Raw genomic sequence first — 16,018 nt, forward strand, 5'->3', positions numbered from 1 at the left:
TCTGAGGCTCACAGGGGTGGGTCCACCGCCACACCCAGGGGCCTGCGGTGGTTTGCCAGTGTGGGTCTGATGCCGCAGCGGGGGCCTGCTGGGGCTTGTGGGGGGGTCCACAGGCGCGCCCGATGCCTGCCCGGGCTCGCAGGGGGGGGTCCAACATCACGCCTGGTGCCCTGCCAGGGTTTGCAGGGGCATCCACCATTGCTCCCCGTGCCCCGCCAGAGCTTGCATGGGGCTCCACTGGTGTGCCTGGGGCCCCATGGAAGCTCTCAGGGGAGGGTCCACCGGTGCACCTGGGGGCCTGCTGTGGCTCGCATGGTGTGGTCTACCAGCATGCCCATGGACACGCCAGGGCTTGCGGGGGGGGGTCCACTGGGACACCTGGGGCCCCACTGGTTCTCTCAGGGGGGGTGTCCACCAGTGCGCCCAGGGCCCTGTGGAAGCTTGTGGGGGGTTTCGCTGTGCCTGGAGGCCCGCTGCCGCTGACAGGGTTCTGCTGCTGAGCCACAGGGCCTGCTGATTCTTGCTGGCTGGGTGTCCTCCAAGGCACCCGGCGGCCCGCTGGGTGATGGCCGGCCAGGGGGTTCCACCACCACCCCCAAGACACCGCCGTGGATTGTCAGTGGGGGTGCACTGCTGTGCCTGGTGGCCCACGGAGAACTTTCAGGGTCGCCAGTGGAGTCTGACGCTGCTCTCGGGGGTCCACTATGGCTGGTCGTTGTGGGTCTGCTGTTGCATCCGGGAGACCGCAGCTGCTCGCCTGCAAGGGTCCACTGCAGCACCCAGAGGCCCACCATGGCTTTCCAACAGCTGAAAGCAGTGATCGGGGGCCATCTGGGGCTCATGGGGGGGTTCCGCCACTGTGCCCGGGGACCTGCCTTAGGTCGCCAGTGGCAGTCCGACTTTGCACCTGGGGGCCCACCTCACATCGCCAGCAGGGATCTGCCGCCGCACCCATGGGCCCAATGTGGGTCGACGGTGGGGGCCCACCTTCGTGCCTGAGGGCCTGCCAGGGGTCAACGGTGGGGGTCCACTGCAGTGCCCAGGAGCTAACTGGGGGTTAGTGGCGGGGGTCCGCCCTAGAACCCGGGTTCCTGCTGGGGGTCGCTGGCGGGCTTCCACTGCCTTGCCTGCAGTCTCACCAGCGGTCGCTGGCTGGTCCACCGCCATGCCCAGGGCCCACTGCGGGTTGCCAGCAGGGGTCCACTGCATCTTACAGGGGCCCATCATGGATCTTCAGTGGGGGTCCGCCGCCATGCCTAGGGTCCCACCGGGGTCACCGGCAGGTATCTGCCACGGTGCCTAAGAGCTTACCGGGGGTCGCCAGCATGGGTCTGCCTTTGCACATGGGGGCCTGCTGGGGGTTGCCACCCGGGGTCCATTGCGGTGCCCCAGGGCCCGCAAGAAGTTGGGATCCAGGTCCGTCGACAGGCCTAGGGGCACGTTGGGAGTTGCTGTCATGGGTCTGCTGCAGGGCCCGGGGGCCTGACAGGAGTCGCTGCCCAAGCTCCGCTATGAGGCACAGGGGCCCAGAGGAGGTCTCCACCCATGGCTCATTAGTGGGCCTGGGGAGCCTGGCAAGAGTTGCTGTGTGGGGTTCACCATGGGGCCTAGAGGCCTGGTGGGAGTCTCCACCCCGGGTCCATGGCAGGGCACTGGAGCCTGGTGTGAGTCAGTGCCCAGAGTCCGCTGAGAGCTGGGGGCCTGGCAGGAGTCTTCACCTGGGGTCCACCACAGGGCATGGGGGCCCAGCGTGAGTCGGCGCCTGGGGTCTGCCATGGGGCCCAGGATCCCTGTGAGAGACGGCACCCGCCATCCACTGCATGGACCTGGGGCCCATCGGGAGTGGCCGCCTGGGGTACTCTGCGATGTCCAGGGGCATGGCGGGAGTGACCACCCAGGGTCCTCCATGGGGCCTGGGGGCCCGGCGGGAGTCACCGTCCGGGATCTGCTGTAAGGCCCAGCAGGAGTGGCTGCCCAGGGTCCGCCACAGGGCCTGAGGGCTCGGCAAGAGTCAGCGCCTGGGGTCCACCACGGGGTTCGGGGGCCCAGCGGGAGTCTCCGCCTCGGGTCTTCTGCATGGCACCAGGTCCCAGCAGGACTTGGCACCTGGGGTTCGCTGTGGGGCCCAGGGTCCCGGTGGGAGTCGGCACCTGGGGTCCGCCGCAGTGTCTGGGGCCTCACCATGATGCATTGTCTGGGGCCCACCATGGGGTCCGGCGGCTCAGCAGGAGTCAGCGCCCAGGTTCCTCCACAGAGTCCATAGTCTCACCGGGAGATGGTGCCTGGGGTCAGCTAGGGGGTCTGGCAGCTTGGCAGGAATCAGCGCCCAGAGTCCTCCACGGGGTCTGGGGACTCAGTGGGAGTTGGCACCTGGGGTTGGCCACAGGGTCCGGCGGCTCATTGGGAAATGGTGCCTGAGGTCTGCTGGGGTGTCCGGGGGCTCACCAGGAGATGGCATCTGGGGTCTGCCGCGGGTCCGGGGCCTGGGTGGGGGTCAGTGTCCAGGGTCCGCCGCAGTGTCCAGGGGCTTGGCGGGAGTCGGCAACACATTTGCCATGGGGTCTGGGGGCTTACTGGGAGATGGAGCTCAGGGTCCACCGGGGGATCTGGGGGTTCAGCAGGGGTCAGCCCAGGGTCCGCTGCAGGTCCGGGGCCTGGGCAGGATTCAGCACCTGGGTTCCACTGTGGGGTCTGGGGCTTCATTGGGAGTCGGCGTCCCGGGGTCCATCACAGAGTAGGAGGCTCACCAGGATTCAGCACCTGACTTACCCACTTACTTATTCCAAACTAAGTTGAGATTGCATTTGTTTGTTTCAGAATCTCAGAAATAAAGTCCACAGTTTTAGGCAGTTCTGGACGAAGGTGCCTGCTGGAATATACAGCTATATTTATTTACACATTCCTTTGAAGAGACTTTTCTAGTTACCTTTGCATTCACGTTACTACCTCTACATTTTCAACTTGCTGATGGTTCACCAGTGTTAGTTTCAACAGCATCTGGCTTTCCTAGATATGTATCTGAAGATTCCTTTTTTCAATGGGAAAACTGCATTTGAAATGTAATGGTTGATGATTTAAACTCCAAATGATAACTGGTTATTAATAGTGTTTCTCTGGAGGTAAAGCTGACTTGGGGAAAGCAGTTGGATGAAGCTGGTGGACGTAGGCCGAATAATGGAGCCAATGTTAAGAGGCTTGATAGAGAATTTTGTGGTTGGTGAAGAGTGGCATCAGGTGATGTTAAGTGTTTGAGACGTATAAAAATATTTTTTGGGAATAAAAATGTGGTCCTAGATTACAGGCAAGGTCTTTCTCTAATCCTGTTCTAAAGCATGAACTGTAGAGCTCTTTTTAGTGTCTTAAATGGACTTAGCAGATATGATGTGGTACATCTGACTTGATGTACCAAAACTACTTGGAACATTTCAAGTGAGGATTTGCTTTGCATAAGATTTGCAAGGATTTGACCTGCACAACAATACTACCACTTTGATTTCTGTTGTAAACACCTTGCTGTGTTTTTAGTATTCTAAAGGACATGGGCTAATGGTGTGGTGTTTCATAGTCACCATGATGAAGAAATGCATACAGCTCTTTCTGGAGCTAGAAATTGCATCTCTTTACTCTCTGGAATGTTGAAAAAAATTGTTTAGGGCTGAACTTTCAAGATAGTGAGTAGATGATGGTAGAAAAAAATATGGGTACCAATCCTTGGAATTTACATATGTTGGATAGACTGCCATGTGTCTTCCAGCCCAAACATACTAGACATCTTATATACATTTACATACATAGCAAACGTGACGCCCATCTACAAGAAGGGCCGGAGGGCAGACCTGGGAAACTACAGGCCTGTCAGTTTGACCTCAGTACCAGGGAAGCTCATAGAGCAGATCCTCTTGAGAGTCATCATGCAGCACTTGCAGGGCAAGCAGGCGATCAGGCCCAGTCAGCATGGGTTTATGAAAGGCAGATCCTGCTTGACAAACCTGATCTCCTTCTATGACAAAGTGATACGCTGGGTGGATGAGGGAAAGGCTGTGGATGTGGTCTACCTTGACTTCAGCAAGGCTTTTGACACTGTCTCCCACAGCATTCTCCTCAAGAAACTGGCTGCTCTTGGCTTGGACTGGCGCACGCTTCGTTGGGTTAGAAACTGGCTGGATGGCTGGGCCCAAAGAGTCGTGGTAAATGGAGTCAAGTCCAGTTGGAGGCTGGTCACTAGTGGCGTCCCCCAGGGCTCGGTGCTGGGGCCGGTCCTCTTTAATATCTTCATCGATGATCTGGATGAGGGCATTGAGTGCACCCTCAGTAAGTTTGCAGATGACACCAAGCTAGGCGCATGTGTCGATCTGCTCGAGGGTAGGAAGGCTCTGCAGGAGGATCTGGATAGGCTGCACTGATGGGCTGAGGTCAACTGTATGAACTTCAACAAGGCCAAGTGCCGGGTCCTGCACCTGGGGCGCAATAACCCCAAGCAGAGCTACAGGCTGGGAGATGAGTGGTTGGAGAGCTGCCAGGCAGAAAAGGACCTGGGAGTGATGGTGGACAGTCGGCTGAATATGAGCCAGCAGTGTGCTCAGGTGGCCAAGAAGGCCAACAGCATCCTGGCTTGTATCAGAAACAGTGTGACCAGCAGGGCTAGGGAGGTGATCGTCGGCTCTGGTGAGGCCGCACCTCGAGTACTGTGTTCAGTTTTGGGCCCCTCGCTACAAGAAGGACATGGAGGTGCTTGAGCGGGTCCAGTGAAGGGCGACAAAGCTGGTGAGGGGCCTGGAGAACAAGTCCTACGAGGAACGGCTGAAGGCGCTGGGCTTTTTCAGCCTGGAGAAAAGGAGGCTCAGGGGCGACCTTATCGCTCTTTACAGATACCTTAAAGGAGGCTGTAGCAAGGTGGGGGTTGGTCTATTCTCCCATGTGCCTGGCGACAGGATGAGGGGGAATGGGCTTAAGTTGCACCAGGGGAGTTTTAGGTTGGATGTTAGGAAGAACTTCTTTACTGAAAGGGTTGTTAGACACTGGAACAGGCTGCCCAGGGAAGTGGTGGAGTCACCATCCCTGGAAGTCTTCAAAAGACATTTAGATGTATAGCTTAGGGATATGGTTTAGTGGGGACTGTTAGCGTTAGGTCAGAGGTTGGACTCGATGATCTTGAGGTCTCTTCCAACCTAGAAATTCTGTGATTCTGTGATTTTTTTACAACACTGTACAGCTGTGGAACCATTGTCATCACACCCATGCACTTTGCTTCCATGCTACAGAAAAGACTAAAATCTTGAAATGTGTCTGTACATTCTCTTGCCTTTTTTTTTTTTTTTTTTTTTTTTTTTCAAGTTTGGCATAAGATTAAGGATAAATTAATCTTCAGCTTCCTGAGATACTAGCTATACATTTCCTTGCTATTTTCTGCCAACAGTCTTCTATTAAACAAACAAACAAACAAACAACTTTATCTTTTCTTTAAATGCCGAGGTAATCTTCCAATATTTTTCAGATGCTGGATTACCTTCTTTTTAAGCAGCACTAATTGGAAAGAGAACTTTTCTTCACCTGGTTTTCTTTCTGCTAAATGAAGGCCCCACCTATCCTACTCAGCTCTTAGGATTATAGGGAGAAACCTTAATGTATGTAATACCCTTAACTATCAGAGATCTCTTCTAGGTGCTTCCTCCCAACTTAAAGTAAAGAAAGGCTTGGTAAGTCCCACGTATTCTTAGGTCTAAAGCCTGTAGTGAAGTCCTTCAATTCTTAGGAGGAATTTGCTAGTGAACCTGATTGAAAATTTTCATTGACTATTTGTTATGAACTAAATACAAAAAAATAATAACATCTGTTTTATTTTTGTTAATTTTAGAAATTAACCTCACATATTTTACTTGCATTTAAAAGTAACTTTAATTATACTTAGCCCTGCAGCTCAAACTGGCTGTCTCTAAACAGATTTGACTGGTTTTAAATACACTTGGCCAATATATAAGCATTTCTATATAAATAAAAGTGTGTATAAACAGAAGTTCGGAATCTGAAACAAAAGAACTTCTGATCTTTTTCTACAAATCTAAGCTTTCCTCATCACGTGATTTGGTACTTCTAAGCTGATGCCCACAGGAAAAGGAATAAATATTGAACTGGAGCATCAGAGTCTGCTGAAGCGAAAACATAAAAGTGAAGGCTTCTTAACAAGATCCTGAGACCGCATGCTATCCTGTGTTTCCTTATGATTTAAAACAAAGTACTGCCTGTATGCAGAAATGTGGCTTTTTATTATATTCACAGTTGGAGAATGCCAATGAGAATACAAGAAAGAAATAACCTGCTTGCATTTGTGGTCCATTGCAGGTTAAGCATTTGAGTCTTTGCACCAAATGTGCCTTTTCTGTTATGGAGATTTCCCATCTTCATTTTTTACCCTATACTGCTTGGACTCTGGAACGTGTTTATTCCAAAGTGTTGCTGTGTTTGTAGTGTTCTCTGTTTACCCAGAGCTATGAAGTTAAGTCAAGACTGGTGGGAACTTCTGTGCAGTTTCAGAATGGATAATGTGGTAGCAAGAGGAGTGGTAAACACAACCTGCATATTTAAGTGAATATTTGTCAAAAGATTGGTACAGCTGTACTGACTTAGGAAAAGAGACACAAGTGTTGATTTAAGCTCATTTAAGTGAGCTTAATATACTATACATGTACTTAAATAGCATATGTATAAATACTATTTATATGTATAAATACTATATTACACCTTAGAACTTTGACAGTCTCGAAGAGTATCACAGGGACTATCTGAGTCATTGGGATAGAGTAATCTTTGTGGCCTATCCTTCCCCTGAAAACATCTGTTGAGTGTCTAGAACATACAGGCAGATCTACTTTTTTTTTTTTTTTCCTCCCCCCTCCTTGGGTTTTCTAAGAACTATGTATAGAAGGTCATGTCAGGCTGTAAGCCAATGTTGTTAGCAGTTACTAGTGAAATAACTGTGAAGGATCTCCAGAGTGTCCCAGTTTTAAATGTGACCGAATATGTTCTTGGTAAAACATGATTGCCTTGTGAATGCCTTGGTTATGCGTAAAGGATGCTAACCTCTATACTTGTGAACTGGGTCCTTAAATACTGTTACAAATATTTTTCAGTTTTCTGCCACTGAAATTCTTTACAACTTTTCACAACTTTTCCCTAATATTTAATGATATTAAATATTTTCATGATTTATTTTTTTTATGTACACCAATCATGATTTTAGAAATATACCCCATTCTGCCTACTGCATCTCTGGAAATAAATACTCTGTTCTGTTACAGTGTGCAGTAGTCCTAGTGCTGGAGTTCTCAACCCAACACATACCAAGGGGTTAATTTGTTTCCATCACTGGGGATTTGAATTGTTCATCAGTGCTGAGGTCATTGTCACTGTTAAATGACAGATGTCTTTCTGAAAATCCTTTGCATCTTTCCTTGTGATGTAAAGTTCAGTGACTGCAATAACAGGGTGTTGTTCTTTAATAACTGTTAAATTTATTCTTTAGAGAATTTACGAAGATGTCCTACTGCTCTGGGAGAGCTCCCTTGATGCCGAACTCAGCATTTTCTTTTTGCATAATGCCTACAGATTCAGAGCCACTGTACTCCCAGTTGTATAGCTTCTGTATCCCTGGTTCACTGCTGCTGAAATACTCGTAAATCTCCTTTCTTCTAGTGGCTTTGTGCGGCAGCTGGGGCATGACAATAAGGTCCCTGATCTATAATTCCAGACAGCCCCTGAGGGTGAGCAGATCGACCAATCCTCATCCCCAACGTAAGCCTGGGGTACTTGATGTCCCTGGGAGGTAGTTGTCTAATGCTTTCCATTTGTAATCTGTATGAAACTCTTCTTGATGCTGGACTGTTGCTCACTTAGAGAATTATCCAGTGCATAGTATATAAACACCCACTAGAAATTGAATGCATGTAAATAAAGCTTGCCTTAAGTCTAGCATAATGTAACTTTAAGTGAGAAGAAATAGACTAAATCTCAGCGCCCTGTAAGGCTGCATTCACTGCTCAGATCTGCATAGTGCAGTCACAATCTGCATTTCTATGTCAAATGGATAGAGGTGAAGAGGACAGCTGTATAGGCTTTCTAATTTCAGGGATTTCCTGGCTTTTTATTCAATTTGATTAAAATGTAACACTGACTTTTAAAAATAACAGCTGTTTTCCAAACACTCTCAAGAAACAGTAACACTGATGTTAGAACAGAGAGAGACATAGTTAGAAAAATGTGATTGATTGACATTTATGCTACAGATGCCACATGAAAATGTGACTTTATACTCAGTGTTTTCACACCACCCAAAAGCCTGGCAGGCATTTCAGACTACAGACAGAAGATGATCCCTGCCCTACAGACTTTGCAGTCTCTTTGTAATCTCTAGCTATATTTATTTCAGCTATATTATTTTTGTAACTTTGATATCTATGTAGGAGCATTGACATGTATTTTAACTGTAAATTATATAGAAAGGGTCTGCTTGAAAGCTAGTACTCGTGTTCTTATAAACCTCCGTCATCTGTTTTAAACTTTGAGATTAATGAAGTGTAAAGGGCTATCTTTAAACGTGAGGTGTTATGCATATACTATCAGCCTTTGATTACACTTCGCTTATCCAAGCAGATTTAATGCTGACACAATTGTCAGACTAATTTTTTCTGCAGCAGTTTTAAAGCAGATTAAACTGTTTATTCAGTGGTTTGCTCTTTGCTGGGGGAAAAACAAAACAAAACAAAACAAAAACAGTATTTTTACTGAAAAACTGCAGTCGTGTTTCATGGAAATGGAAAGCCCTGTGTGAAGTCCTCAATGCACTGAAGCCAATGGCAAAGCTCCCATTTATTGCAACACAGTCAGGGCAGTGCCCAGCATGTTTTATGTAAGATTGTATATTGGACACTTCATCAGCATTACTCTTACAAAGCAGATTGTTCTTCTCATATTATAGAAATATAATACTGTATGTGCTCTATGAAAAAATAATCCACAAAGAAATGAAGTTAAAATATTTTTTTCATTAAAATATTTCTTCTCACATACAATTTCCACATTAGATTCTTGCACATTTTTAAGAAGAGATTACCTTTCTGGAGGAGGAGGACAGAAGAGTAGGGGACACTGATCTGTCAGAACAAACGAGTAGCTTACTCCAGAAAACAAACCAATGGAAATACAAAGTCATATCTCATTGGTATTTCAGTCTTCTCTGTAAAGATAGCCCTGCTTATGGCCTTTATTCTGTCCTTCCTCGGATGAGGATTCAGGAAGGCAAAGAGTAAGACCTGTTTAAAACTTCAGTGACTGTGTTCATAGAGGCTCTACTTTTACTTTAAACAAAGGATTCAGTTGCCCAAATTGAATGTGGAAGAATATAGATCAATCTCTAATAAAGATCAATCTCTAATAAATTTGGATCTGGTCTAAAAAACTTGATCTGTACTTAAAGAGTTAAAGATCATTAAAATGCAGTAGACTGTTTGAATTAAGGGAGGTACCTGTAGGGGTTTTAGTGTTGTTTTGTTATGATATAAATGCAACACATTGCCTTTCAGAGTATGAAATATACCTTATCTCTCTAGTCTTGTTTAATTGCAGCAAAACTCGGTAGGCACAAAGTAAGAAAGTATACCTAAAATAATCTTCAGAGCACACAGTTTTGTGCCAAACCATGGTGGTTTGCTAATTACTTTTATGTAAGAGCCAAGCACAGTGCTTGGTGAGAAGATGGTCTGCCTGTAAGGGGTTTAAAATGCTAATGTAAATGTATGGTGTAGTTAATGTAGTCTTAACTAAAATGAATTTTTCCTCAACATTAATTTGTCTTTGTTTTATCCTCACTGTTCTCAAGAGGTTTCTTTTAGCTGGAGATTCATGACCACATGATTTTAGGATGCTAGAGATGTTCAAAATAAGGAAAGAGTTTCTGTAAATAGAACCAGGTTGCTTCTATTTCAGAGAGAATTTTTTTTCAGAATCTTTTTTTTTTTTTTCAACAATGCTCACAATGTTCACAAATGCTCATCAAACTAAAACAATTTTTCTTTGTACAGAATGCTTTTCAGTAAATAGTGGCAAGAATTTTGAAATGAGAAGATCTTTAAGATATAAAAGATAACAATTAACCCAACAAATTTTAAATGTAGCAGGATTTTATTTTATTTTATTTTGTAAAAGCTTTTTTTTTTCATGCAAAGAGGCATTATTTCAACCAGAAATCAAAAGTTTCCTGCTTTACAGAAGTTTCATTTCATTTTGAAAGCCGCTACTGATAATTGTCTGTATGCTGTAGTCTTCAATTTTCATTCTCTTCTATATCATAAATATTTGATTGCTTTCCCTGGTAATAAGTGGAGGCAACATGGTGAAATCAGAGACAGCTGAATTCTACATCTTTGGGATATTTTCTTGTCTTTTGCTCTATTCAGAATCTCTTGTGCTATAATGGTACCCCTAATCTTTTCATCTTGTTCCCTCATAGGTTTCATTTACCTTATTCTGCACAGCTTTAGTACTTCACACCAATTTTAGAATTCAAGTCAAGCCCAGTTATATAAGTATAGCAGGGTCCAGATTTTATCTTGGGAATACCATCAAGAATGTGCAGAGTTGTGAACATTTTGGGGATTTGACTTTCTGGTAATCGTTCTTTCCACCTCTCAGCCATGTTAACCAAATGTTAATTTGTAGGTTGATGGCAGTTTTGTTAATTAAGGTCAATTTAGTTTCTCTTCTGTCCACCTCTTCCCATATCATATTTGTCTCGCCGCTCACAATCTTGGATTTCTCATCTAAGTGGTAAAGTTATGCTGAAGGCAGTGCTGATGGGCTCTTCCTTCTCCCCCCTCCTCCCCCAAGTTGTTAATTCACTATTTTGTCCAGTTTTCCAACCTTTGAATCAATAGTGTTACTGGAAACCTAAGTACAGACAGAGGCAAACATTAATCTTTGAAAGAATTCAAATAAATAGAATAAAGTATGTTAAAATAGAATAAAGTATGTTATCCATCCATTCTTCAGCTCATGAACTCTTAAACTTTTTCCCTAATATATATATTTTTTAACATAGAATCTATATTTAAATCAGATACAATATTGAACACTCGAGTCCAGATGGCTCCAATTTCAGTGTACCTTTCATATTGCAGAAATAAGTACCCGAGATTTTAAGTGACTAAAATAAGACACTTAAAATGGAAAACAAAAATGTGGGATTGCACAAGCACTTTGAGTTTATTTCAGACCTCCAATCACTTCCTATGAGACTAAATGCTGAGTTCCTGGGACCCATGTTATCTTTCCAAATGGAACTTGGCCATAATGCCACCCCCTACCCAGCTGCTTATTGTGGGGTTCTTTTTCCTAAAAAATATTCCTCATTAAAGAATAATCCTAATTACTGGGGGGTTGATTTTTACTTTTTCTGAAATTTCAGTCAATTCCCGTATTTTGTAAAAATTCTTTGGGGTTTTATTGGCAGACTAGTAGGTCAAGGGAGGTGATTGTCCCGCTCTACTCTGCGCTGGTGCAGCCTCACCTCGAGTACTGTGTGCAGTTCTGGGCACCACAGTATAAAAAGGACATGAAACTGTTGGAGAGTGTCCAGAGGAGGGCTACGAAGATGGTGAAAGGCCTGGAGGGGAAGACGTACGAGGAACGGCTGAGGGCACTGGGCCTGTTCAGCCTGGAGAAGAGGAGGCTGAGGGGAGACCTCATCGCAGTCTACAACTTCCTCGTAAGGGGGTGTCGAGAGGCAGGAGACCTTTTCTCCATTAGCACCAGCGACAGGACCCGCGGGAACGGGGTTAAGCTGAGGCAGGGGAAATTTAGGCTTGACATCAGGAGGGGGTTCTTCACAGAGAGGGTGGTTGCACACTGGAACAGGCTCCCCAGGGAAGTGGTCACTGCACCGAGCCTGTCTGAATTTAAGAAGAGATTGGACTGTGTACTTAGTCACATGGTCTGAACTTTTGGGTAGACCTGTGTGGTGTCAAGAGTTGGACTTGATGATCCTTAAGGGTCCCTTCCAACTCAGGATATTCTATGATTCTATGATTCTATGACTATTATGAAAATGAGCCAATTGGCCTTTTTTAATGTTATTGTAAAAGTACACAAATGTGGAATGTTTGCAAAATGTTTCTGATAGCAATATGCCCTAGCAATACTACAGTTCTACTTCCAGTAATCTGCTCGGAACATACGGTGATAAGAAAGGGATGTGTTACTTTAAAAAGACAACTGAGTAGAGGTCAAGGGTTCTCTGTTCCTCTTTAGCTCTTCCAAAGGCTATTTTCTGCAGAAATTAGTAATGGCTAAGCTTCTCACTTGGGTAAGGGAATTGTAACAGTTTATGCAGCAGCTGAAAGTAGTCTGAGATTTAAGTCCCACTGCAGGATCACCTATTTCCTTGTTATTGTAACTGAATAACCCCAGAACTTCTGTTTAAATGGAATCCCTACTTTGTACCTGTGTTCCTTTGAAGAAGATACTTACATTTAACTTCTTTGGCTCCTGTCTTTGTGCAAAAGGGTGCTCATTTGGGTTTTAGTCTATGTGTTTCCGAAGTGGTGTTCCATAGTTTCCATTTAGAATTTTTGTGGCACATGAATTTCATCTGGTTTTCAGTTTGTCTTGAAAACCTTTTCTTTAAAAACAAGCTAGAGATGGAAAACCACCCACTGAAACAACAAACCAAAACACAAAGTTCAATTTGCTGAATTCATGTGGTTACCTGCCTTAAGGTTTTATAATGGAGCCTGCTGGTGTGTTTTCTGCGCAGCAGTGTGGGTAACAAAATGAGTTCCCAAGTGAACTTCCTGGAGTCTTTTTGTCCTCTGTGGTGGTAGCCAGTACAGCTTACTGTAATCCTGAGATGGTCAGTGTTGATTTGTTAGCTTCACCAGAGAGCAAGGCCTAGACCACAACCTAGAAAAGGTCCATCTCTCTCTCATGCTTTTCTTACATTTTTTTATAAGCTGTCCAGAGCAGGAACGCTCTCTCTTTCTGCCAAAACTTCTCAAAAGTTTTGCTATTAAACCCTAACAAAAGGTAAATTTTTCTATGTGCAAATTCCTTGCTTTTGGTAAAAATCTGATCTGAGGGGTTGTTGATGTTAGTGGCAGAACATAGCTTGTTAAAATAGAATCATAGAATCATAGAATCATAGAATATCCTGAGTTGGAAGGGACCCTTAAGGATCATCAAGTCCAACTCTTGACACCGCACAGGTCTACCCAAGTTCAGACCATGTGACTAAGTGCACAGTCCAATCTCTTCTTAAATTCAGACAGGCTCGGTGCAGTGACCACTTCCCTGGGGAGCCTGTTCCAGTGTGCAACCACTCTCTCTGTGAAGAACCCCTTCCTGATGTCCAGCCTAAACTTCCCCTGCCTCAGCTTAACTCCGTTCCCGCGGGTCCTGTCGCTGGTGTTAATGGAGAAAAGGTCTCCTGCCTCTCGACACCCCCTTACGAGGAAGTTGTAGACTGCGATGAGGTCTCCCCTCAGCCTCCTCTTCTCCAGGCTGAACAGGCCCAGTGCCCTCAGCCGTTCCTCGTACGTCTTCCCCTCCAGGCCTTTCACCATCTTCGTAGCCCTCCTCTGGACACTCTCCAACAGTTTCATGTCCTTTTTATACTGTGGTGCCCAGAACTGCACACAGTACTCGAGGTGAGGCCGCACCAGCGCAGAGTAGAGCGGGACAATCACCTCCCTCGACCTGCTAGCGATGCCGTGCTTGATGCACCCCAGGACACGGTTGGCCCTCCTGGCTGCCAGGGCACACTGCCGGCTCATATTCAACTTGCTGTCTACCACGACCCCCAGATCCCTCTCTTCTAGGCTGCTCTCCAGCGTCTCATCGCCCAGTCTGTACGTGCAGCCAGGGTTTCCCCGTCCCAGGTGCAGGACCCGGCACTTGCTCTTATTGAACTTCATGCGGTTGGCGATCGCCCAGCTCTCCAACCTATCCAGATCCCTCTGCAAGGCCTTTCCACCCTCATTCGAGTCCACAACTCCTCCAAGTTTGGTGTCATCAGCAAACTTGCTCAAAATGCCTTCTATTCCTACATCCAGATCGTTTATAAAAATATTGAAAAGTACCGGCCCTAAAATGGAGCCTTGAGGGACCCCACTGGTGACCGCCCGCCAGCCTGACGCAGCCCCATTTACCATAACCCTTTGGGCCCTGCCCGTTAGCCAATTGCTCACCCATCGTATGATGTTTTTATTTAGCTGTATGGTGGACATTTTGTCCAGTAGGATCCTATGGGAAACCGTGTCAAAAGCCTTGCTGAAGTCCAAAAAAATCACATCAGCTGGTTTCCCTTGGTCTACCATACGGGTGATCTTATCATAAAAGGAAATCAGGTTAGTTAGGCAGGACCTACCCTTCACAAACCCATGCTGGCTGGGACCAATGACTGCTTTGTCCCCCAGGTGCGCCTCAATACGTTCGAGAACCATCTTCTCCATGATTTTACCAGGCACTGATGTGAGACTGACAGGCCTGTAATTGCTAGGGTCTTCTTTCTGACCCTTCTTGAAAATCGGCACAACATTTGCCAGCTTCCAGTCTACCGGGACCTCTCCAGACTCCCAGGATCGTTGAAAAATAATTGAGAGAGGTTCCGCGATGACGTCCGCCAGCTCCTTCAGCACCCGGGGATGAATCCCATCCGGACCCATGGACTTGTAGGGATCCAGGTGGAGTAGCAGATCCCGCACACGTTCAGGGTCGGTTGGGAGTTTGTCATCCCCACCGTCCCGGTCCTCCAGCTCGGGGCACCCTGGGTCCCGAAGCCCATCATCGGCATTGAAGACAGAGGCAAAGAAGGCGTTAAGCGTCTCTGCTTTGCCTATGTCATCGTCTGTGAGAAGACCTTCCCTGTCAAGGAGCGGCCCTATGTATTCTTTAGTTCTCCTTTTTCCATTCACATATCTAAAAAAACCCTTTTTATTTTCTCTCACAGACACAGCCAGCTTCAACTCTAGGTGTGCTTTAGCCACACGAATTTTCTTCCTACAGACACGAACAGCATCCCTGTATTCTTTCCATGTCACCTGGCCCTCCTTCCAGTAGCGAAACACTCTCTGTTTCCGCCTAATCTCCGTTAGAATGTTCCTGGTCAGCCACGCCGGCCTCCTGCCCCGCCTGCCTGACTTGCGATATTTAGGAATTGCCTGTTCTTGTGCTTCTAGGAGGCATCGCTTAAAGAGTGACCAGCACTGGTGGACATCAATGCTTGTTAAAATAGCCATCATGGGGTCTCCTGTGCAGCTGGGCTTTTCACAGAGCATAAAAGCACGGACAGGTACACTTCCTGTGATAATACTTCCTGTGTTCATTCACACTGGCTTTCAAAATCAGGGTGGAATTAACAAAGTTGATCTTGCTTATGTTTGTAATTTCTACACGTAAACATTTTGCTATGCAATAGCAATATAAATGTCGTGCTTTGATATTTCACCTGATGTGCTGTAGTGTGCAGTACATGTAGCTTGAGGAATCCATCTTATTTTAGGACTTGACTAAAATTCAGCAAACCTCTCCTGTGTTCCATGAATGACTACTTTTGCCTGATAGCTTCAGTTACCAAAAGGTGAAGTGTGAGAGAATGGATGTTGTCTCCTTCACTTTTTTATTTTATGGGGGGGAGGGGGGAGAAGTGTCTATCCCACTTGTTTTTAACCACCATGATATTAAGGACACTCTCAGTTTCCCTATTTTGTACAACTGAGTGGGGACATGGGAAGTATTAATTGGGAGCTTTCACCACTCTTCAGTGAGATGGTAGGATGGATAGGCTACCAAGGACTCAAAAAGTTTTCTTTCCTCTCAAGTTTTAATTGAGATTTAAGAAAAAACAATGAACAAAAAAAGTTTAAAAAGGAAGGGTAGAACTCCATTGCCATTTAAATAAAAATTTCTGACTTCTGATTGTTTGTGCTATAATGATTGTGCTGCTCCTCCAGTCACGTTAGCCCAAATGAGTTGA

Source organism: Anas platyrhynchos, chromosome 8, assembly GCF_047663525.1.
Source record: "Anas platyrhynchos isolate ZD024472 breed Pekin duck chromosome 8, IASCAAS_PekinDuck_T2T, whole genome shotgun sequence".
NCBI classification, from domain to species: Eukaryota; Metazoa; Chordata; class Aves; order Anseriformes; family Anatidae; genus Anas; species Anas platyrhynchos.